This window comes from Sorghum bicolor, chromosome 5 (genome assembly GCF_000003195.3).
Source record: "Sorghum bicolor cultivar BTx623 chromosome 5, Sorghum_bicolor_NCBIv3, whole genome shotgun sequence".
Classification (NCBI taxonomy): Eukaryota; Viridiplantae; Streptophyta; class Magnoliopsida; order Poales; family Poaceae; genus Sorghum; species Sorghum bicolor.
The window spans coordinates 34,440,612-34,467,665 of NC_012874.2; positions in this window are offsets into that span (position 1 = coordinate 34,440,612).

Sequence of the window (27,054 nt, forward strand, 5' to 3'; positions counted from 1 at the left end):
TTTGTGCTTCCCTTCCTGGTGGTTCCACCAAAACCGGTAGATCATATACCCAAGTTGGTCGCACAGGGTTTTGGAGAGATCAAAGCAACCAATAGCAAAGGTGGGTATAGATTGAGCCACTGCTTTGATCAGAATCTCTTTCCCAGCCCATGACAGGAATTTTTCGTTCCAGCCTTGCATCTGTTTCCAAATATGATCCTTCAGATAAGCAAAAGTATTCACCTTGGACTTGCCCACACTACTAGGTATGTGTTCACCAATGACGGTACCCTTTCGTCACTGAATACAGCAAAATGGTCACATGATTCCATTTGTGACGACTTTGTGACGAATTAGAATTTGTCATGGAATGAGCGTCACATTTGTACTACTATGACGAAATGCATGTTTTCGTCATAGATATGTATGTATTCTATGACGACTTTGGCGTCGTCATAGATGTGTATTCATTCTGTGATGATGTGATTTCGTCATTGTTGTAGTCACTTTTTCATCATAATGTGCCGTCTGATAGTTGATTAGACGCCGTCTACCATGCTGGTTGCTGATGTGGCAGGTGACGTGGCATGCCACGTGGCAGGTGATGTGGAACATGACATGGCATGCCACGAGACAGGTGATGTGGCAGGCCACGTGTCTGTCCACGTGGTAGGTGACGTGTCGGTCTACGTGTCCTCTGTCGTGGCCAAGCACGTGGCAGCTTGCGTGGCAGTGACGTCGGTGCTCCCGTGTCGTTTTATTGGGCCACGTGTCCATTAGGTTTCGTCACAGAATTGTTATAATTTCGTCACAGACAAGTAAAAATATTCATCACAGATGCAGCATACTGATTTCATTACTAATATAGAAATAATGATAGAACTCAAGCAGTGACCATTGAACTCAGTTCACATTCTGGAGATAACATTCCAACTACTAGTTTCATCTCAGGTCTAATTAACATAACATGCTAACAATAAAATTGGCAACCAGCAGCAACATAAGTTTTGTATACACAAAATAACCAGCAGACTAGCAGAATAGCAGCTAACAGCAGCGCTCATGTCGAAGACCCAGCATTGAGGGACAAGATACGCCTGAGCAGCGCATTGTTCTCCTCCACTGCCTTGTTGTTTTTCTCTGCTAGCTTCTTCATCTCCTCCATCTGCCTTTATGTCCTCGCCAGCTTCTCCTCAGCTTCTTCACTTCTCTTCCTGAGCTCGTCTAGTTCAGTTTGAACAGCAGCTGTAGCTTGAGCTGCTAGTTCTTCTCGAAGCTCGCTTTCATTGGTTGATGATGATTTGGAGGATGCCACTGGTTTCATGCCAACACTCTTCAGGAAAATGCTTGAGCTATTCTGGGAGAGCACCTGGGACACAACCTGCACGCTTGATGCTGCTGTCTCGCCTTCAGCAACAGGTTGTGCCCTCAAAGCTTCCATATTATCCTAAAACAGCATGGACCAAGGAAATATCAGAACAGTTGTACTTTTAATTATGAAACCCTATGCTGCATTGACAAAAAATAATGCATATTTGATAATTTACTGAATACAACTAGAAGGGACAACAGACTATAGAGAGGTAGAAGGAAACCTAACAAAATGGACAAGATAGGTTGTAGTACAATTTATCTAATTTGTTATGTGGAACATTATGTAAAATGTAGTTTGGAAGTCAAGGTTAAAATATTATGTAAATAGCAAGGACCATTTGCAGTCAACATCTGTCAAGTATTAACAGACCAGAATTAATTGAAGGATAAAATATTACCACTCCAACATGACACTAACCTTTCCAAAAATGACAAGCAGATAGGCCCATTAATTGTACAGTAAGGTAGCTAAGTTTCCCATGATAAGAAGCTGCATCTTTCAGTTGAAATTTCATAGAATCAAAAGCACAATATGCAATGTAAGCAATGGGATCACTAATGAGTTGGTTCCAAAGTTTTTTACTGAACAGGTAGTATGCATCTGTCAGTAGGTAGCCTTATAATATAGCGAAAACAGGTTGCTTTAGCAGATAATACACAAATAGGTTGCACATGAGGATAACTAAAAGCATGGGCTTTAGAGACTTGGCTGCAATTAGGTTGCTTCCATCCAATAAAATAACCCATTTAGCCATTCATTGTTTGATACATTGCAGTTTTAATGTAGTATATAATTTATGATTGAATGTTTCCCAAAAAAAAAGAACAACCTTCAGTTAGTATTTAACTTTTTAGCAAGTTCATATCTATGTTAGATTTTGACAAGTTTTGAGCAAAAGACACAATACAAAAAGATTGAAAAGGACATGTTATCCTATTGATGAGCAAAAGGGCACAACAAAACATATGTTGGGACTTACAACTGCTTCTCTTGCTAGCTCATTGAGGCCATTTTTGGAGCTGGTATGGCAGGTCTTGAAGGCCTCGACCGCATCAATGTCTTGATTTTGTTCTGAGTTTGGTTCAGCATTGTTTCTCCTCTGCTTCTGTTTTGTAGACAATCAATTACACAAATATTTGTGAGATCAAATGCAGAATAACTTGTCTAGTGTTTACATGTACAAGGTATAATCAATTACAACAAATATTTGTGAGATCAAATGCAGAATAACTTGTCTAGTGTTTACATGTACAAGGTATAATGAATTACAACAAATATTTGTGAGATCAAATGCAGAATAACTTGTCTAGTGTATACATGTACAAGGTACTCTTTACTCACATAGGCATGTAAGTGTGCCACATAGCTGCGAGAACCTGTAGCCTGGTGATACTTGACTTTATTGCGATTCTGTTTGTTCTTTTCACTTGATTCCTACAAATGAATGAACATGTCATAATTGATTCACTTGAAACTGAATGAGAAAGTAAAAGTGAGAAGATATCAATACCATGTTCTTAGGATCAGTCCACTTTGCCACTAGTCCCCTCCACTGTTCATCAGTCATGCATGCAACTGGAGAAGTTGTCCTAACCTCATTTGCTGGTATACCAATGAAGTACTTCTTCTTAAGTCGATAACGCATCTGTCGCACCCCAGAGCGTAGCATATCGATGCAAGCTTCCTCTGTTGCCTTGTCTTCAGAATTGATGGCCAACCGCCCCTAGTCATCGGCCAATTGAATAATTAGTTAATCAATTTAGGTTAAGTAGACATGCAAATGAACCATATAAACAATAAAGCACTTACAGACAGCTTTCCCACAAAGTTTTTGTAATGCTGATCATCTTTCTTGTACTCCTTCCAATGAGGTAGGACAGGAACCTTGTCCCTAATGATGACACCAGCCTTAGAAGCAAATTTGGCTGCTTGAACAGGCGCCCAGCACCCCACGGCTGCAACATCTCTGTCCGCGCCCTATCGCCAGCTCTGCGCCCCCCAGCGGAAAGCCCAGAGCCATGTACGACCGCCTCTTCTCTCCCCTTCTTGCTCTACGAAATTTAGCACCGAACCCTAACTATTTGGATATCTGTATTCGGATTTGATCCAATTACAAATGATGTGTATTCGGATTTGGGTCGTCCCCTGGCCCAAGGGTCAGCATGGAGATCACCGACGAGATGCTCAAGAGCATGGAGGTCAGCCTGGCCTGTTGAAACTACGTGAGTAGTTTATTTCCAGTGGTGACAAATTGTTGTCAATTGCTGATTTGCTAGACTGCTACCTTGTGATGCCTGCACTATGTAATAATAGAGTAAATCCCATTTTGACTGCAGGAAGAGGGACAAAGCTGCTGGCAGGAGAGGAAGGAAGCTAAGATACAGATGTATCTCATCAGACAGAGAAGCTGCGAAGCTGGGCAGTGTTGGTGTGGTAGTGCTTATTAGCAATTGAAACAAGACTTGTACAATGTGTTATGATGACTTCTAAGTCATGTGTAGCAAACATGATTTGTAAAGTGCATTCTAATGACTTGTAAGTCATGTGTACCAACATGATTTGTACCCTGACTCTTCTGAATTTAATCAAGGAAAATTTGTGCAGTTGACTGTTCTGAAGGTGTATTGTTGTCATGTGTACCAACATGATTTGTACCCTGACTCTTCTGAATTTAATCAAGGAAAACTTGTGCAGTTGACTGTTCTGAAAGTGTATTGTTGGGATGGACTGCAATTTCCTATTTATGTTCTTAATCTATCTCTACAGCTACCAGTAGCCACTATGAAAGGGCATGTGGCAAACATACTGTAATGACAGATGCTTATGAATGTGCAGTCACCAACTTTTATCATTGAAACAGAGATCATAAGAATCAATTGCATCAGGCATGCAAATCTTGATTTTCACAGTAATCTGAGTCATCCAGGAATAGAAAGACAACTCTGAATGCAACATAAGTTTACCAATTACAAATGCCATCATTACAGAACAGGCCATCATAGTCACCATAATAAAAAAAATGTTTGGGTAACTTAAAATGTATCAAAAAATCATAATAAAAATCTATCAAAATAACCAAAACAGTAGTGTAGTCTAGGGACATGTCACTGGTCCATACTAGAATTCATCATCTTCATCATGTAGGGACATGTCCTCATTGTAATCATTGGCACCATCACTACAGTACTGTAGTACTGTATCATCTTCCTCCTCATCCTCACTCTCCTCATGGATAATAGGTTGCTTCTTGCTTGTTATAAGGTCTTCTAAATTTCCTTCTATTATAGTGGCTTCTCCACCTTGAATATTCTGCATGACCTCATTATCATCACCTGCTTGCACTACATGCTCAGTATCAGAACCATAATCATCCTGATGCACATCATGACTGGCCTCATCTTTTTCAGCCACATCATACATATTCCTATGTTCAAATTTCTGCACAACTCGCCAATCTTTACCTAAAGCTGTGTCTTGCAGGTAAAAAAATTTTTTAGCTTGAGTAGATAAGATGAAAGGATCAGTCTGGTACCATAATGACTGCACATTGATGGATTTGAAATAACTATCATCTCGAGGGCCTCTCGTCTTGCCATCTTGGTTGAACCAATCACATCGAAATAGAACCACTGTTCGACGGACTTGAAGATTCGAGTTATATTCCAACTCAATAACCTCTTTAAGGACTCCATAAAAATCTATGTCCATCCCATTATGGGAACCTGGTGTCATTACACCACTATTTTGTGTTTGGAGAAACTTCTCACGATCCACAGTGCTATACCGCACTCCATTAACCTTGCAAGCAGCACATGTCTTAACTCGCAGATCTGGGCCACATGACAGTGCCCATAGTCCTTCACTAACCAATTCTGGATTATCCTTCCGTTTGTTCTCAATCTATTAAAAAAACAGTCAGTTCACAAAGGCCACATGCACTGGTAGCCCTAGATATTTCTCAGTCATGGTTTCCTTAGTAACCTGCAGCAGATCACAAACCATTCTCTTCTGCTCAACTTTTGTGTTCTTGCTGAATAAAATTGCAGATTTACCTTTGCTAATGACTTGCCCTGAACAAGACTCATATATTTGGAGAATATTCTATAGATGCTTGCAATCCCCCTCATTCGCCCGAATCAGGATTAATGAGTCATCGGCGAACAACAAGTGCGAAATGCTTGGTGCACCATTACAGATTTTAACTCTAGCAAGTAAACCATCTTCTTCCCCTTTTCTCAACAAGGCAGAGAATGCTTCAGCACATAAAAGGAAGAGGTAAGGGGAAAGAGGGTCCCCGTGCCGCAACCCTGTTTTTGGCTCTCAGATCCCCATTCACCTTCACCTGATACCTGACTGTTGTAACATACTTCATGATCAGAGAGATCCACCTGTCATGAAACCCCAACCTTTGCATCATTGCCTTCAAAAAATTCCACTCCACCCTATCATATTCCTTGCTCATATCTAGCTTAATGGCAGCATAGCCCATATTACCCTCCCTTTTATTAACCAGGTAGTGAGTTATCTCGTAAGCAATTAGGATGTTATCTAATATTAACCTACCCGAGACAAAAGCACTCTGATTTGGGGTTATAATCTCAGGAAGGATAGCCCTTAATCTATTGGCGAGGACTTTTGACACCACCTTGTAAACCACGTTACATAAACTGATGGGTCTCAAATCAGTCACCTTCTGGGGTTTTTCCACCTTGGAGATCAAAGAGATAATTGTATCATTCCAACCCTAGGGCATTCGGCCACCCTCCAGCACAGCTCGTACTTTCTTGATCAGCTGTTCTCCGACAATATCCCAATATTTCTTGAAGAAAATGGCCGGCATTCTGTCCGGACCAGGGGCCTTGAGGTCTCCAATAGCCTCAAATGCCTGTTTTATTTCATCAGTTGTGTACTCGACAATCAACAAATTATTCATCCCTGAGCTAACAATGGGTTGCACTGCAGCAAGAAGCTACTGCGCTCCCCATCGTCATTCACACTAGACCTGAAAAGGGTTGAAAAATAGTTAGCAATAAAACCCTTCTTCTCCTCCTCCTCCATCACCCATCCCCCATCCTCCTTTTCAAGATTTCCTATTCTGTTCCTTCTCCTTCTAGCCGAACAAGCATTATGAAAATAAGCCGTATTTCGATCTCCATATTGCAGCCAATTCACATGTGCTCGTTGTCTCCAATATAGATCTATTTGCTCCTCCAACCTATCAAAGCTCCAGACAGCCTCTTTTCTAACTGAGTCATCGCTAATCTCCACCCTTCTCCATCTCTCTAACTCCTTTTTGCCTTCTTTAAACGTTTTTCTAGATCGCCTAGAACATTCACACTCCAGTCCTTCAGGCTCGCAGCAACCCCTCTCATGTCGACATCCTAGCTTCTCCACCACAATTAGCCACCCAAGCTTCCTCTACCACCCTTCGACATCCCTCCTCCTTAACCCGCAGCTTGCCTCGAATTTAAAGCCCCCCACCCCCACAAGTCTCCTCTAGGGGAACATCTCTGTTAACACCACAACTGGTCTATGATCCGAGTGGTAAGGGTCTCCATTTCTGACTTGCATCAGCGGGAACTTCACTCGCCATCCTGGGTTAGCCACCGCTCTATCAAGTTTTTCTCTTATATATGTATCACCTGTGGTCTGTTTGTTTCTCCATGTGAAAAAATCGCCAGAGAAGCCCGAGTTAGTTACATTTGCCATTGCTTGTTTGCCCACCTAAAATTTAAGCGAGCGTGCTTCATTACTGAGTAAATTACCACACATGTGAAGCGACGGGACAAAACAGATGTGAATTGAACCGTCTACTTTCCATGTTTATATAATCATATTTTAGGTAAATTTTGCTTACGTATGGACACGGTTCAATCATGTTGTTGATAGCAAAGTAGGCAAAATGGATTGACCCCACAACTTCCAGTAGAACATGAAAGATGCTTTTAACACTTTGTCAAAATGTATAGTGGACTCTACTATGCGTTATTCTCGTTGAGACAACCGAAAAACAATCATTTGATTCAGAGTCTAGATGAAGAAAATGTGAATTTTGAGAAATTATCTAGCACAAAGCGGCTTAGCTAGTTTTAAAAGCCGCTAAATTAGATTTGTCGACTTCTCTATATTGAAGAATGGACTTTATCATTATATTTTTCTTATCGAGCCACATTTGCTATGGCACACCAGTTCATGCGGGGTGGCAGGGAGTTAGCCGCATGCCACGAAGCTTAGTGTGGCAAAAAAAAGTTAGTTTTAAAAAACAGATGTGAAAGTGAAAAAAATATCTTTTTTAAAGGATTAAACATAAAAATCTCGTAGGTTCATGTCTACACGGAAAGAGGCTTTCCCTTCCATGTCACAGTAACTCGATATTACATTCATCCACGACACGAAGCCTACCTAATTTCCCTTCATATATTAAAAGGAAAAATAGCCGTTTTGGTTGCTGAACTATTACTTCAGGCCTCAGTTTCATTTTTGAACTTTCTAAACAGCCGTATTAGTCCTCAAACTCTATTTTTAGGCTCAGTTTCATTCTAAAACTATGAAGATAATCATTTTAATCCTCAAACTTTGCATTTTAGGTCCAATTTCATCCATAAACTATATTAAAGTGTATTTTGATCTTCTTCACAAAAAAGTGTATTTTGATCTTTAATCTTTTTTTAACTCAACTTTGTCTATCGTTCTACGTGTAACACTGCATTGTTGCGCCTAGTTAGCTCCAACACCACCAGCGATTGGAGATAAAAAATGATATTTATAGAAAAACTCTTTAGTGGCCATTAACAATTTGAAACTGTTATTTTTTATGTTACCTTATAAGAGTAGGGACGACGTTAGGGACAATTGTAACTAATGATGATTGTCCATCTCAAATCGCAGGTGGTGATATACCTATATTATTATAGTTGAGCCAAAATGCATTTTGATAACTCATGGACGATGATATTGTGCTTAAAATATAATGTTTTGTTTTGGATAGACAAAGTTGAGTTTAAAATAAAACTTTAAGGATCGCAATGCACTATATGAATGAAACTGAGTCTAAAATGCAAAGTTTGAGGACTTAAGCGATCATCTTCGTAGTGCTAGGTTAAAACTGAGCCTAAAAGTTAAGTTTGAGGACTAAAACGACCATTTTGAAAGTTTATGGATGAAACTGAGTTTTAAGTAATAGTTCAAGGACCAAAATAGCTATTATATCATATTAAATCTCCTACACTTTAGATGTGTATGTGTGGTGAAAATAAGACATTGCTCTCTTCATCCTACAAAGATTGTTATTCTCACTTTTTAAAAAATCAAATGTCGTGGCTGCAGTTTTTCACGATAGTTGCTCTCAGTGCTTCACTGTGCAAATAGCCGTTGTGACTTAAATTGAACACAATAAAACTGTTTCAACTTAAACCACACATATATAAATATATATATTAATATTTATATAGATAATTAGTATCTGAATATATATACTTCCTTCGTCCAAAAAAATACAATTCTCGTTTTTTCAAGAAATCAAACAATTTAAACTTTGTCTAAATTTATATAAAAAATACTAACATTTATGATGCAAAATAAAAATTGTTACATTAGTTATAGAATATATTTTTATAATAAATTTAATTAGAAATATAAATATTATTTATTATAATTTGGTCAAACTTAAATCAGTTTGGCTGTCATTTATATCTTATAATTACATTCTTTTGGGACGGAATATCCGGTTCAAACGATCTGGGCGTAGCTCTGCAAGACCTGACGACTCAATCCTTTTTTTTTTTGAAACTGACGACTCAATCCTGATCCATGGGGAGAAGAACTGTCCCAATACCAACAAGCCAAGAAGGGCCCACCACAGACATTTGTTCAGTTATCAAATCTGCAACTGTAGGAAAGGCAGGCGGGACATATCCAATCACCTAAAGGTCTTGTTTAGTTCCTAATTTTTTTGTTTTTTTAATAATGTAGTATTTTTGTTTTTTATTTAATAATTATTATCTAATCATAAAATTAAGCTCAAAAGATTTATTTCACGATTGGCAAATTGTATAATTAATTTTAATTTTTAACTATATTTAATGCTCCATGCCCACAAACTAATGCCGAAAAAACCAGTGTCTGTGTTGGATTCTGTCAAAGCCCAAAACCTGTAGATTGCACATGGTACCAGTATTAGTTTTAGAAGCACTTGTTCACATCTCATTGGCTACAGCCGATGGCGCAATAGGAAAAATGAGATGGACCGGTCAATGCCTGTCCATTTGACACATTTCTTCCAGTCTCAGCCAACACCATTTTGTGCTAACAAAACTTGGGGTGAATGGATGGTTTAAGCCGCTGCCGATTTGCCAGAGATTATACAGCAAAAATGCTTCTTTTTTTAGAGGTGGAAGACTAAAGGAAACTCCTTTTATGCCTGATTCGTATGGTTTGATGTCCACTGATTCAGTAATGATGATGCACTGAATTTGTTACTTGTCAAAGATCGATACAAAGATCCATGCTACTCTTTGTCCTAAAATAAATGATGTTTTTAACATTCACAATTTTTATGTAAATTATAAAATAAATTATTATTAAAGTATCTCTAATAATAAAATAAGTCATATTTATAAAAAAAATCTGAATAAAACAAACAGTCAAATAAGATGTCTGGAAATAAAAAACACATCACTTATCTCAGGATAGGGGGAGTATATACGTCTTGTGCTTCTGAGATTATCAAATCCCTTGCAGAAAGCAAAACATTATCCATCATCTGGTTCCCTGATGATTAAAGTCCTCACGATCGTTTTCATGATGGCCTCTAGGTATTGCTTATAGATAGATATGCTAATTGGAGAGTGACCGGATACACTGATCCAAAAACGAAACAAAGCACAACAAGTTCAATATCACAGCAGATTCAACATAGCCATTGCATCGGGCACATCATGCCTGCTGAATAAAAAATGTATGAGATCCGTGCTACTCCCAACTTTGTTGAATGGGATTGAAAAGATTAAGAGGCATAGCGCGCGAATGAACAAAACCGGATATTACCTAGTCACCGCCAGCCAGGGGGAGGAATGTGCCATCACCATCGTCGACTGGATCTGCTCACAGCCCTCAGCTCTTTGGGAGAAGACAATGCCATCGGAGTGGCCGCCGCCGCCGCACGAGGTCCATGGGGAGGCCGCCACCATGGATCTGCAACTATGCCTCGTGGAGGATGTCAACGCCATAGCCATGTGGGCTGGACCATGGCATCGTCGTGGCTCCGTCGCGGTCAGGGATGCGCGCATCTGTGTGGGGAGCGCCTTCCGTGCGGCACGGGGGAGGACTACGATGAAAGCAGTGGCGGAGCTCAAACAAAAATTTAGGTGGAGCGCATCGCAAACACAACTTTCTAATGATATCATAAGAACATACATTAATCTATGACAAATTTAAACATGAATTGATGATGGTACCTCTCATTTGAAGATAGTAGTCCATTAATTCAACAAATCCATTGAACGAGAAAAAGTGTCCTAATTAAAGACCAAAATCCAACATTGAGCTAAAAAACCTGTAAATTTGAAGACCTCGGTCTCGGCCTACTCCTCCCTCTCGCTCTCCTTCGGCTTCTCCTCGGCCTATGAGAGTATAAACCCATATACCCTCGTGGCTCAATATGGGCCGCACCATCGGAGGTGGCCCGACCCACAAGATGAAGACGTGCGGGGCACGACGCTGGTCAGTGTGCACCGTAAGACTACAAGAAGATATTGTACCAGATAGGATACTTTACTTGTAACTCTGTCCCTTGGGTTAGAGGTCCCCTAGAGGATAAGTCAGAGATCTCATTATATCTCATATCAATACAATCAGACGCAGGACGTAGACCGAACCTGCATAAAATCTTTATCTGTGTCTTGCGTCACCATCTAGTTCGTAGCTTGCGAACCTGTCTGCCGATAATCTACTACCGTGGGTATACCCCAAGGTAGACTGCCGACCAGCTTTCGTCGACAGTGGCGCGGCAGGTAGGGGCCATGCGTACAGCTTCCTAGGCGAGCCAGATGGTCATCATCCCCATCTTCGTGGCCGTGGCGGACAGACTCATCACCGTCGCAGATCACCTGGACCACCGACCTCAACAACTTCGCCGACATGACCATGGAGGAGGCGCAGATCCGATCTGCGTTGATCACTTCTTCATCAACATCGGTTACGGCTTCAATCACGCTCACTACGGCTCCGACCACTCCAGCGATGTCTCCGACCACACCGACAACGTGTCACCGCTTCCCTACTACAAAGGGAGGCAGATCGACAACACCGATTTGCTGAGGCTATTGACCAAGTTCCTTGGCACACTTTCTTTGACCACCTGTCATGTCGAAATAATGATCACCGCGAAGAACAACGCTACGACAACCGCGACCACCTTCATGACAACACGTTAGAAAGCTTGAGGGCCAGACAAGTTTGTCGCCACCGAACAGACTTTCGTCCAAAGGAGTTTTTCATAGCCGGCACTATCCCTGACTCCTCTCCACACATGCACGAGTTTTGCCCTCTACGTTCTGGGTTGTCAGCAGTAGCTCTCTGGTGAGACTAGCAATCATATGCGTGCCTAGGTTTCGCACCTCATGCCCCAGATTATTGGCCAGACTAGAGCTGGTATAAGCTCCAGGATGAATTAACTACTTGTGTTAACTTTAAATATAACATAAAAGCTAAAATCTTACACAAGTGCTGATTTTTTTATCTAGAGTTTATTTATATATCATATACTACTTATTCTCTATATTTATTTTTTAGGTGTTTGGCCCAGTCAACAAGCTATGCTCTAGGACTCGTCGACCATTCCCTACACTATGCTCGGGGACTGCTCCGACCACCAAGCACACTTACGTTCCCAACCATGCTTAGGGATTTGTCGACTAGTCTCTACGCTATGCTCGAAGACTGTGCCGACCATCGAGCATGTTTACATTCCCAACCATGCTCGGAGACTTGTTGACCAGTCTCTACGCCATGCTCGGGGACTGTACCGACCACCGAGCACATTTACGTTTCCAACCACGCTCGAGAACTTGTCGACCAGTCTCTACGTTGTGCCCGGAGCTTGCTTCGATCACTTTCCAATCACAGCTTGGGGGACTGCTCTTTTCAGTTACATATGAATTGGACTCATATACAAGTGAGGAGCGATTTTAATTTTTTAGACCTTGCTACAAGGCTCATACTTTGCCTTCCAGCAAGCTCGGGGACTACATCGGTATGATACACCTGATGATGCATTTCAGTATTAGAATTTCTGTGCAGACTTTTCTTTTTAGACCCTGGTATCATGTGTCTACATCACCTACTACCAGGCTCGGGGACTAAGTGGGCACACTTCACCTTACGGTGAATATACTTGCTTTTTGAAATCCTATATTTTTCAAAAAAGTAAAGTGGGCACACTTCATCAAGAAAAAAAATCTTTTTTCTCAAGAGCACCATGCATTATTCGGACAACCTGCTTCTTCGGTGTCAATGGTGGTCGACTGTCTTGCGAACTACTGTTCCAACTATTCGAGTGATTTTCCCTACTGGTCGGAGACGTCAAGCTTCATTGGTCGAAGAAGCTCAAGATGGCGGTCGCATCACAATACATGGAGCTCGGGGACTAGCTGTGGGGGTATAAACCCCTACCCTCGTGGCTCAATATGGGCCGCACCATCAGAGGTGACCCGTCCCACAAGATAAAGACGTGCGGTGCACGACGCTGGTCGGCGTGCACCACATGGCTACAAGAAGATATTGTACCAAATAGGATACTTTACTTGTAACTTTATCCCTTCACGATATATAAGGAGGGGCAGATGTCCCCTAGAGGATAATTCAGAGATCTCATTACATCTCATATCAATACAATCAGACGCATGACGTAGGTATTACACCCTCACGGCGGCCGAACCTAGATAAAATCTTTTTCTGTGTCTTGCATCACCATCTACTTCGTAGCTTTGCGCACCTGTCTGCCGATAATATACTACCGTGAGTATACCCCAAGGTAGACTGCCGACCAGCTTTCGTCAATAGTGGTGCGCTGGGTAGGGGCCGTGCGTACAGCTTCCCAGGCAAGCCAGATGGTCATCATCCCCAACTTAATGGCCGTGGCGAACGGACTCATCACCATCGGCCAGATCACCTAGACCACCGACCTCAACAACTTCGCCGACACGACCACGGAGGAGGCGCAGATCCGATCTGTGTCGATCGCTTCTTCATCAACATCGGCTACGGCTTCGATCACGCTGGCTACGGCTCCGACCACTCCAGCGATGTCTCCGTCCATGCCGACAATGCGTTGCCGCTTCCCTGCTGCAAAGGGAGGCAGATCGACGACACCGATCTGCTCAGGCTATTGACCAAGTTGCTTAGCACAGTTGCTTTGACCACCTGTCATGTTGCAATAATGATCACCGCGAAGAACAGCGCTATGACAACCGCGACCACCTTTATGACAACACATCAGAAAGCTTGAGGGCCAGACAATTTTGTCGCCACCGAACAGACTTTCGTCCAAAGGAGTTTTTCAGAGCTGGCACTGTCTCCGACTCCTCTCCACACATGCACAAGATCCGCCCTCTACGTTCTAGGTGGTCGGCAGTAGCTCTCCGGCAAGGCTAGCAATTCTATACGTGTCTAGGTTCCACACCTCATGGTCTAGATTGTTGTCCAGACCAAAGCTGGTACAAGCTGTAGGATGAATTAACTACTCGTGTTAATTTTAAATATAACATAAAAGCTAAAATCTTACACTAGTGTTGATTTTTTATCTAGAGTTTATTTATACATCATATACTACCTATTCTCTATATTTATTTTTTAGGAGTTTGGCCCAGTCAACAAGCTACGCTTGGGGACTCGTCAACCATTCCCTACACTGTGCTCGGGGACTTCTCCGACCACCAAGCACGCTTACCTTCCCAACCACGCTCCGGGATTAGTCAACTAGTCTCTACGCTTTGCTCGAAGACTGTGCCGACCATCGAGCATGTTTACGTTCCCAACCACGCTCGGGGACTTGTTGACCAGTCTCTACGCTATGCTCGGGGACTGTACCGACCACTGAGCACGTTTACATTCCCAACCACACTCGAGGACCTATCGACCAGTCTCTACGTTGTGTCTGGAGCTTGCTTCGATCACTTTTCGATCACAGCTTGGGGATTGCTCTTTTCAGTTACATATGAATTGGACTCATATACAACTGAGGAGTGATTTTAATTTTTTAGACCTTACTACAAGGCTCATACTTCAAGCTCGGGGGACTACATCGATACGATGCACCTGATGATGCATTTCAGTATTAGAACGCAGACTTTTATTTTTAGACCCTGGTACCATGTGTCTATGTCACCTACTACCAGGCTCGGTGAGTAAGTGGGCACACTTCACCTTACGGTGAATATGCTTGCTTTTTGAAAGCCTATACTTTTCAGAAAAGTAAAGTGGGCACACTTCATCAAGAAAGAAATCTTTTTTCTCAAGAACACAATGCATTATTCGGACAATCTGCTTCTTTGGTGTCAATAGTGGTCGACTGTCTTCCAAACTACTGTCGCAACTATTCGAGCGATTTTCCCCGCTGGTCGGAGATGTCAAGCTTCACTGGTCAAAGAAGCTCAAGATGGCGGTCACATCACAATACATGGAGCTTGGGGACTAGCTGTGGGGGTATAAACCCCTATACCCTCGTGGCTCAATATGGGCCGCACCATCGGAGGTGGCCCGGCCCACAAGATGAAGACGTGCGGCGCACGACGCTGGTCCGCGTGCACCACAAGTCCACAAGGCTAAAAGAAGATATTGTACCAAATAGAATACTTTACTTGTAACTCTATCCCTTCACGATATATAATGAGGGGCAGAGGTCCCCTAGAGGATAAGACAGAGATCTCATTACACCTCATATCAATACAATCAGACTCAAAACGTAGGTATTATGCCCTCACGGCGGTCGAACCTGGATAAAATTCTTGTCTATGTCTTGCGTCACCATCTAATTTATAGCTTGCGCACCTGTCTGCCGATAATCTACTACCATGGGTATACCCAAAAGTGCACTTCCGACCAACTTTCGTCGATACGGCCACAACCATGCCCATGGCTAGCGCCTACCTCGCCCACTAAATCCACCTATACTAGAGATTCGGAGCGTCCTGCATACTGCAGAAGCGCTAGAGCAGCGAGCGGGTGCCACATAGCTCGGAGCTAGTCGGCCGGAGCAGCTGTAACGAGCGGCGCGACGTGGGGTGAGCGTGCGAAGCTCCGTTCTCTGACTTCGAGTGTGTCGGCGTGCTGCGTACCGTGGAGGGACCGTGAATGAACTACGAAAGGGAGGAGTCATAAGCAGGATTAGAGGTTTGGGGCCACTTCCACTTGGGCTGGCTAGGCTTATTGGGTCTATTTTTCTTCCATACTCAATTTTCCTTGTGCCTGGCTGCTGCTCACATCGCCACATATGCTGAATGTTGTCGCTCTATTGCTGGTCGCTAGGCTAGAGGGCAGGATGATAAAGGAGGTACTAATGGTGCTACAATGGCAGCAGGTGGAGCAGCTACCCCACCGTGCCTAATGGGGAGCTCCGCCTATGGGTGAAGGCTATCGCCGCCGCCTGTGGAGGCATTGATTTTTTTCCCTGGTCCAAATGGGAGGAAAGAGAAGTAAGGCCTTGTTTAGTTCACCCCCAAAACCAAACACTTTTTAAGATTTTCCTTCACATCGAATCTTGCAGCATATGCACGGAGAATTAAATGTGCACAGGTGTGAGGGATCTTGTAAGTCTAGTTACTCTATGATTAGACAATGTTTGTCAAATAAAAACGAAAGTGTTACAGTGTTAAAATTTAAAAAAAAGATCTAAACAAGGCCTAAATATAGAACTGATTAGTCCATTGGTTAACGGATTCACACAGACCCGCTAATCAACTTGTGGCCCGTCATATATGCGGGAGGAGAAAATGCACGTACACATGTTGGGGGGATTAACTAGTTCTAGAGAGTAAGAAAAATTTACCATATATAGACACATGTCTGCTTGATCTGTATGGATTATTCTCATTTCGCAATTAGTGGTTTTAAACATAGTAGTAAGATATTAGCAACATAGTAGTAAGCTCAGTTCTGGAACCAATGTATTGTATTATGCTACATTGTGTTATGTGTGCTCCTGTATTAATTCGGATCTGTATTAACTTCATGCCAGATTATGTTATGTACTATTTTAATTCAGATCTGAAACCTATGTATATCAACTTATGTCTGGAAGTCTGGTCTGCTAGAATTTGAAATGATATTTTTTAATCAATGTGTTAAATTTCACTCGATGGACATCATGAAATGATATTTTTTTAAAAAAATTGTAGGTTTTATCTAATTAAATTTATGAGCATATTATCTGTCAGCATGCAAAACACACTTTCATATTATCTATCAGTTAACAGTGGTAAAATATACCATATATACCAAGTTCTGAAACATTGGATGATGCAACTTTTACAAGCTTTTGCTATGATGGGTTGGTGTTTGATGGTCTTGTCTGTCATGTATTCAACACCTGGATCAAAAACTGGTGTTTGATGGTCTTGTCCGTCATGTTTTCAACACCTGGATCCAAAACTGCATTTAGACAATGAACACATTGTAATCAGCTTGAGTAAATGGCATCCTAGACTCCATGCGCTTTGCGAATCTCCTGCTCTGCGAGGACAGCAGAGACAAGGGAGCGACAAGGGCGTTTGCATTCATATTCAAAAGTTCCACTGATATGTTGCATTAAAGTATGAGTATTTGGGGCATATCGTGACGAATGTAAGGCCACCATCAACAGAGCAAGTAAGATTTTTTATGCAGACAGTAGCTTATTGTACTTGTATTCGAAAGTCCCATTGATATATTGTAGTATGATTAGATTTGGGGGCAAATTTTGAGAAACATTAGGAGAGACCTGGACAAAAAGTAGCATGTTACATTGGAGAAATTTATAACGGGGTGACATATATGGATTCCGAAGCATTAGCAAAATATGAATCCTGAAGCTGCAGACATATATAGGAAATTAGTGATTTTTTAATTTTTGGTCCTCTTAATATTCAAAAGTTCAACTGATTTGTATTTGCATCTTTATCACAGTTGACGTTGGCCTACCTCAAGGAGAAGCCTGCTAGCAAGGGCTCCAAACGATCAACAAACAGTTCAACACCAAGCTCCAGCAGCAAGATTATGGTTCCAAAATTAAGGCAACTTAACGGGTCATCAGATCATCTTTTAGCACCTCCTAGAAGACCTGATAAAACTCTGGTGCGAAACCATTGGGTCCTGGTGCCTTATTATGTTTCATTTGAAAAACCGCCGCCCTCACCTCCTCTTGTGAGAATGAGTCAGTCAAAAACTCATTTCCCTGTTGACCTGTGGGATATCCTCAACTTGAGTCTCAGGTTTTTGTAATAACTAGTGATATGCCCTTTGAGTTGAGCATCAGTAGTTATGGTATTACCATCCTCTAACTGGAAAATACAAGTTTTTCCGGTGTCGCTAACAAATGATAGTATCTAGTGTTTGCATCCCCTTCTAAGAGATGTTTTACTTTAGCCCTTTAATACCATTTGATTTTCACTTCTCTCAATAATTCTGCCAATCTCTCGTTTAGCACATGTTTTAAATCCAATTTAGACTGAGAAAATGAAAGATTTTCAGCTTGTTGTCTAATTCGTCAAGTTTATTTAAAATATCTGTCTTTTCCTTTTTTATACGCACCACTTACATTTTTTACCAAACCTCTTAGATGTTGGCGTAGCCTTTTGATTTTGGCTTGCTACCTCTCTATTGATAAGCCATCAACATAGGTGTTCTGCCATATCTCGTTTACCATTTCACGAAAGCCATCTCTCAGCAACCATCCTAGTTCAAATTTGAACTGAGATTGATAAGATGAGGATGGAATATTTGTGGAAAAGAGTAACGGAGTATGATCAGAAATTTCTCTAGTCAAAGCATGTACAATGGTATGCAAGAATTTAGATTCAAAATCTGTGCAAACGAGAATCCTGTCAAGCTTCTCAAATGTTTGATTATGCATGCGGTTGGCCTAGGTAAATTTTCTAAATTTTCTATCTGACATTTCAATTTCTCTCAAATTAAGAGTACCAATGGCGGCATTGAAAAGAAAATGTCATCTATCATTATAATTATTATTCTTCTCATCCAGACTCCATATAATGTTATAATCACCACCTATCAAAATAGGTAAGGCTTCCTTAGAACATACATGGACAATTGTCTTGAGATCCGCGCCCTGAAATTAGATTAAACTTAAAATCATTTTCTATGTGTCTAACCTTAAAGCGGATAAATAAATCATCTTCCTCAATTTCACCTATGGCCTTGTTTAGTTCCCAAAAAATTTTGCAAAATTTTTCAGATTCCCTGTCACATCAAATCTTTAGACGCATGCATGAAGTATTAAATATAGAAGAAAATAAAAACTAATTGCACAGTTTGGTCGGACGAGACGAATCTTTTGAGTCTAGTTAGTCCATGATTGGATAATATTTGTCAAATACAAACGAAAATGATATTATTCCTATTTTGCAAAAAATTTTGGAACTAAACAAGGCCTATGTCAAAAGTTAACAAATGGATACCAAGAATCATGCCACCAGACCTACCTTTAGGAATCATGCAATGCCACATAAAATTTCTGCGTGTGCAGATATTATTCAAAGTGGTTTGGGGGAAATTTCTCTACCAGTCTCTAATAAAGCAATAAAATCTAAGTTTTTCTCCTATGTTAAATCTGAAGAAAATCTATATTTCTTGGATCCGCAAAACCACTGTAATTCTAGAAAATTCCTTTCATCTTGGCTGATGTTTATTTGATTTTTTTCTTGTTGGGCAAGAACCTTTTTTAGATTTATTTTTGTGTGATATGAGAGTTTGTAGATACTTAGGATCACAACTCCCATCACCAAGCCTCTCAGCAACATCGGAACAAATAAGGTTTAAGTTTTCTCAGTCTATATAATCCTCATTGGAACAAACCGTGGAAGCATCATCTGTTATTAAGTTGTTAGCATGTACTAATTGCAACCATACTCTCTTAAAAGGTGCATAGATGTTGATTTAGATACGCACATAGAGACTTATCCGCAAGCGCATGGATATTGGTGAGCACTTCACCCGGGAGATATTTCTGAGTATCGTTATTTATATTTTTATCACTGGGAGAAAGTGTGCATCTGACTAACCTAAATTTATACTTAACCTCTGGGCTTGCAAGATATGATAGTGTGATATGAGCGATATAGAGAGAACTCCTTCGTCAGTCTTGTTCTAACCTATGGTAAGCTGTGTAGATATTGTTCTACGGGGCACCTAAGGAAAAGAGACACCTCAGAAAATGCTTAATCCCGGCACGTTTACCTTACATTCTGACGGGACGTGGATTACAGAGACACAAGGAGATTGTCACTTCCCCCCAATGCTACCACAAATCTGGCCAAATAGGGAGTATCTACGAGTATTCCTAGCTCAAGCACCACGCTTATGCTACGAATGATTACTCTATTCCCAAGCGCAAGCGAAGAGTAAACCCATAAACCAAATAACAATAAGAACAATAAACTTACTAGTATTAGAAGTCAAATTGCCGAATGATCCTAGAACCAAGCCTCAGGTTAGGAGACTTGATCCCGCAGATCCGTTCTATCTCCACCCTATAATCTCTCAATCTCACTTGCTGCTAAAACCCTAAAGAGACAGATCCATTCGAGGGACCCCTCTCTGGCTAATTCTCTCTGAAAAATATGAATTATTTTCAGAATTGGCATTGAGCTAGGGGGTTCAGGCTTGTATTTATAGCCCAATAGGAGGCACCATAGCTCTCGGATCAAACCGATCTTGATAGATGGCTAAGATTACTCCTCAAAGGCGGTGGAGGCAGGATCCGCAAGGTTGAATATGATTGGTTGAGGTCTCTGGGCGCCCACCCTATGCCCTTAGGCGCCCACCCGGCTACCGAGCCGGTTTAGGCTCCCGTTTGATCCAGAGCCTCCTCAAGTCTTCTGGATTGTTCCTGAGTTGCAATTCATGGTATTCTCTCTTTGTAAACATGACATATGGAATTCTGTTAGTGATAACCCTATATCTACTAGGTGTTTACATATAGGTCTATTTTCATGTCTAGTTGACGGTTAAAATTAGAAGTTATCTACCATCAATAATAGACTCATGAATTTCGTTATCATTGTTATCTAACAAAATCCCTAATGACTTTGAAAAATTAAAAAGAAATGAATCATCGTGAAAAATAAAAAGAGGAGTGATGTTCTTTACCTTTATCATTCCCACATTCTAGATTCTGGCGTGCTTTCATCTTTGTTGTCTTCTCCACAAAATCCTGATCTGCAGTTACAACTATCCTCTTGCTAGATCTCACTCGAGACACTATCCCACCATTCTGCCCTTTCATTTTTTTCAATATTGTCTAAGTCATTAATAGGATTCACAAGCTTGGGAATCAATTGATCATTAGTTGTTGGGGAACATCATTATCATAGGTTTTATGGCTGCACCCTTCTTGATGTTGTTGACAACAGCACCATATGACACACTCCGTTGCTGAGTAGGTTGTTGCTAAGTAGTTTGTTACTGAGTAGTGCCAGAACCTTTAGGTAGCTATTCCTAGAGGAAGGAGCCTTACCCTCCTTTTCATCATCAATTTGCATGTTATTGTCACCATCTATACATTTCTTCTAGGTCGGCCTCCCTATTTGCACCCTCTCCACCCTTAGGGTCCTCTTCCTCCATGGTAGAGTCCCAAGTCAAGTAGAATTGGCTCACCATTAGGCATACCCGACTCCACCCTAAAGCGGAGCTGATAAACAAAATCTTCAATAACTGCATCCACAAAAGTTGGGATGAGACTGGAGTCTAGAACCACCACCTTCATCCTTGATCTTCCAAATACCTTTGTGAAGTTTATGTCAACAGCTCTAGGTACACCCAGAATAGAGGCAATTGCCAAATAATTGGGAATTCCCTGAACTATCTTGGTAGTCCCTTGAACTGCACCCAAACTTTCTCAATGTCATATTTATTAACAACCTCCTCAACACTCTTTTCAAAACAGATTTTACCTTTAACTATCTTTGTATTTGAAAGCATCTAGGCCCCAAGGTGGTTTTGATGATTAATGACAACATAAGATTATTGTGACTAACGTGTGTTTTGTAGAGGCAATTTAAGTTAGGTCACGATAATGATGATTATTCGGGCAATCAATGGTTTTCATGCCCCTATGATGGAAATCATTTCGGTTTTCAAAGGATGAACGACAAGGTTAAGGACAGCTAGTTCTAAGTGTCGATTAGCGTTGGAGAGACACTTAGAGTAGTTTAGGACTTTGTTTTACCTTTGGTCGTACTATAAAGGGGGGCATGGATGGGTAGCTTGACCTAGGTAAGCTTAATGGTTTAGTGTGATGCACACTTGTCAAACTTAGCACTAGGTAGCTCATGGAAGGCCCGAAGATCAAATGGAACAATCTTCTTATTTGATAGTTTTCATTTTGAAGTTGTATGATGCTTCATTGATGCAATGGATGCTGGCATGAAAGAGCACTGGACGCCACTCTTGAGCACTGGACACTCCTATAGCCGCGTCCTATGAGAGAATAGAAAGGTCGAGAAAGCAAAATATTGCAATGGATGCATCCTATGGTTGGCAACAGACGCGTGCCAGAGTCCAGTGCTTCAGCACGATAGTTTCTGTAGCCTATTTCAATGCACCGGACATGTCTGTTGACACATTGTACAATGTCCAGTGCACCCATAGACTTGTGCTCTTGCCTCCAACAGCTAGTTTCTTGTGTGGGGAGTATAAATACATGCCCAACTTGTCCATAGAGCTTCTCTTGCCCATTTGTTCAGCTAAAGAAACACATTGGAGAGCAAGAGAGAGCAAGAGCCTAGTGAGGTTGTTGAGATTTGAGAATCCAAGGCTTAGGACCTCATTAGTACTTTGGAGTAGCAAGTGTGCATCCACCCATCTCATTAGGCTTGTCATGGTCAAGTGAGAGTCTTGTGCTTGTTACTCTTGGTGATTGCCATCACCTAGACAGCTTGGTGGCGATTAAGAGCTTGGTGATCATCCGGTCGAGCTTGTGGATGACCCAACTCATGTTGTGAGAAGTTGTGGGCAATTCATCACATTAGGGAGATAAAGAATCAGCCCATAGAGAGCACTCAATCTTTGCGCGGATTGAGGGGGAGCTACACCCTTGCGCTAGTGCTCCAACAAGGACTAGTGAGGAGTGGAGACTCTCCAATACCTCAAAAAATATCACAGCGTTCTTCTTCCTCTCTTTACTTTAAGCATTTACTTTCAAGCAATTCAATTCATGTATTTACATTCTTAGAATAGCCATGCTAGCGTAGGATTAGAACTTAGGGTGCAAAACTTTTGTACGGTAGAAATAGAAACACATTTAGGTACAAGGGGTGAACTAGGCTACTTAGGTTTTAATTATTGCAAGAAATTTTAGAATAGCCCTATTAACCCCCCCCTCTTGGGCATCTTGATCCTTTCAATTGATACTGGAGCTAAGTGCTCATTAATTAGGCTTAACCACCTAGAGCAAGATGTCTAATGGGGATGGGCCACCGCCCATGTTTGAAGGAGATGATTTCCCATATTGGAAAGCCCGTATGGAATCATATTTAGAAGCACAAAACACTCTATGTCTCAAAACCGCCACTCAAGGATTCCCAAAACCTAAAGAAGGCGCCTCTCCTACTCCTAATGAGGAACAAGAGAAATGAAATGCAAAGGCCAAAAATCACATCTTTAGAGGCATTTGCAAGGATGTTTTTAACCGTGTGCGGAACCATAAGAACGCCCATGAACTATGGATGGAACTTTGTGCACTCCATGAGGGAACCAAGTGTGAGCGTGAGGAACACTATCATCTTGTTATGCACAAGCTTAATGCATTTGAGATGAAGTCCAATGAAAGTGCTAATGAAATGTATTCTCGCTTGAATATCATTGTAGAGGAACTCAATGGGCTTGGACTCAACCAAATGTCTCTGTCCGATGTTGCAAGAAAGATCCTGTGTCCTCCCCATTGATAAGTATGGCCACATTGTCACCATGCTTCATCAAGGTGACCTTTCCAATGCTACACCAACTCAAATATTGGGAAAGGTCAATGCTCACGAGATGTACATGCATCTCACTCTTGAGGATGGCTCATCTTCCAAGAAGAAAGATTTGGCTCTCAATGCAAGCCATCAAACAAAAGGCAAAGACAAGGTCATTCATGACAACTCAAGTGTTGGTGAAGTTGATGATGCTAGTCTTGCTCTCATGGTGAAGAAGACCACCAAGATGATGAATAATCTTCACAAGAATGGCATCAAGTTTGATAGCAAGAAAAATAAATTCTTCATAAGTGTTGATGGTAGATAAGTATCATTTTTATATCAACAAGATAATGGAGAAAGGTCTTAAAAGCAATCACCAACATAGATATAGGGGGTCCACTGACAGAATTCAACAAGTTTTTGTGAATGTCTATTTATGCAGGGGGTGATCAAGAAATGACCAAAGGAGGCCCACATGTCATGTTTACATAGAGAGAAATGAGCCAACATGTAGACAAGTATGATCTAGAGGGTTCAGGAAGCCACCAGAACAAAGGAGAAGGCGAGCGGAGCCTAGGCCAGAGCCAGCAAGCAGGGCACCCACCCTCTCCCTTCAACCAATTAGGAGCGAGTTCGCGGATTGTGGATAAACCAACTTTGAGGCTTAATCTTTTCCGTTAATGAAGGTCGGTTTGATCCGAGGGCTACAGTTCATCCCACCTCCCTATATAAGGAGGGCCTTACCCCCTGGACGAGGGCAAGCCCTCAAACCCTAATTGTTTCTGCCCTATAATCAACAGTTGTATATTATGCTCTATTGAACCTGAAGACACAGGCATGACCTGGGCTACCAAATCCTTATACATTTACCTCCAATAAATGGAAGAGGATTATAGCTTCTATGTAAGCCTGTGGAAACAAATAAAGTGGTTTTGATTGGATGTATAAAGGCATGTCTTAAGTTGCACAAATGAAGGACATCAGGAAAATTTCTAAAAATTTATATACCAAACCTATCTTTTTTGAAGGCAAAAACTGTGGGGGAAATCCCCACAACACTTCATTTTATAAATTTTGTAAAAAAGAGCACAAACATACAACAAGAAATTAACTAAATGCATCTAGCCAAAAACAAAAGGCTGATCTAAGATCATCCTTGAACCGAAGGGATTGAAGGAGGCACTGGTTTTTGAAATTTCTGAACCAAATGTCAATGTGGACTGGGCCATTATTGAACACTTTATCATTTCTTAGCTTCCATATCTCCCAGGAGGCAATGACCACTACTTCCATAAAGAACGGGATGTTTTGCTGTTGTCTCGCGTGTGCCAGCCTGGGGTACAAACTGAGGCCCGTGTTCCACTGCATACCAATCTTATCCCAACAACTCTTAGAGAAAGGACAGTCAAAGAATAGGTGATCTAGGTCCTCATCAATCCTGCTGTTACATAAGATGCATTGCATTATTTTCTGCATACAGATTCCTTCTCTGGAGCATTGTTTTAGTGTTCAATCTGTCAACTAAAACCAGCCAGGCAAAAACATTAACTCGTGGAGTGCATTTTGATTTCCATAGCCAAGTGAAGACTGGGTGCTCTAGAAGGTTTTGGAAGGCTAGTTTGTATACTCTGCTCGAAGAATATGTTGCGTTGCCCCACTGATATATCCAGGTATCTCTACTCTCTTCATCTAAGGTCTGTGACTGCAAGAATTCACCGAGTAGTTCAAGTTCTTCAAACGCCTCTTGTAAGAGGGGCAACACAAATAAAGTATCTAAATCTTCGGCCGACATAGCTTCACTAACACTGATGTTAGGATTTCTGGCAAAAGAGAATAGTCTTGGGAAATGCAGTGCTAAAGCGTCACGTGACTAGAGATCATGCCAAAGGGTTACGGTCGTGCCATAACCTATGTTGCATCGGGCAATATTCCTGAAAAATGTGCTCAACCTTTGTACATCCTTCCACCAGAACGAGCCAACCTCCCTGGTGGCGTGTGACACCTTGTTGGAATAATACTTGCTCCAAATGAGATTGACCCAGGGAACATCAACTTTGATATAGAACATGTGGAGATGTTTGAGAAGGAGAGCATCATTTTGCACCTGCAAATTGATGACTCCCAGACCCCCTTTCCTCTTTGGTTTTCTAACCATTGGCCAGGCAGCCAGGTTCCCTCCTTTTTTCCTCGGGTCATTGCCTCTCCACAGACATTGTTTGCGTGCTCTATCAATGTTGTCAATCACGCCGATCGGTAGTTTGAGCGTGCACATTACATAGGTGGCCGTTGATGTGAGCACTGAATTAACCATCTGCAGCCTTCCAGAGTAAGATAGCAGTGATGAACAAGCAGATAAACGCCTTTCAATCCTGTCCATCAGCGGTGTGTAGTCTTCAACACATGGTTTTGTCGTGCCCATAGGTAGACCAAGATATGTAAATGGAAACGTGCCAATTTGGCAACCGAAAGTGCTGGCCAAAATCTGCATTCTATCATGTGAGACATTGATCGGTAGTATTTGGGACTTAGAGTAGTTGACTTTGAGCCCTGTAGAGTCTGAGAAGCTTCTGAGTAATGCTTTCAAGAAGAACAGTTGCTTGGCATCCGCCTACATGATGAGCAGGGTGTCGTCGGCGTATTGTACGATGGGGTAGTCAGCACTTGCTTGGGGGATCGGTGGGATTAGGAGGCCCTGTGTTGCTACTTTGTTCGCTATGATTTGGAGCAGTTCCGCAGCCAGGACAAAGATCAATGGGGAGAGAGGGTCCCCTTGGCGAACACCCCTTCTGCATTTGAATTTCCTGCCCGCTACTCCGTTAAGGATCACTGCCGAGGTACCCGTGGATAGAATATTGTTAATCCAGTCAATCCATCTCTGTGGGAAGCCCATATGCTGCAGCATTTGGAGGATTGCCGTGTGCTCAATCATATCGAAAGCTTTCTCAAAATCGAGCTTTAAAATTATCACCTCACGTCTAGATTGTTTGCACTGATGTATATACTCAAAACACCAAGCCAGGCAATCTTGGATTGTGCGGCTTCTGATAAATCCGTATTGGTTCCTATGGACCAATTTTAGGATTTGGCATTGCAGCCGGTGTGCTAGCAATTTAGTGAGGATCTTGAGACTACTGTTTAAAAGCGAGATGGGTCGGTAGTCAGTTAGTTTCTCTGGGTTTAGAGTTTTGGGAACAAGAGTTATGAGTGAATCATTGACGCTCTCCAAGTTTGCCTGGCCGCTAAAGAAATCTGTACACAGCCGGTAGAACTCAGACTTGATTAGTTGCCAGCATGTTTTGATGAAATGACCATTGAAGCCGTCTAGCCCTGGAGCCTTATCAGGGGGCATTCTCTTTATAATGCTATCAATCTCTGACTGTGAGAAAGGGGTGACAAGCGAACTGAGGTCCTCATTAGGCACGATGAGCTGTGTTAGGTTGAAAACCATGGTGGGGTTGGCTGTGATCCCCATTCTTCCTCTAAAAGAGTTCCATATCAAATCTGCCTTTCCTGCGTGATCACTAATCACAG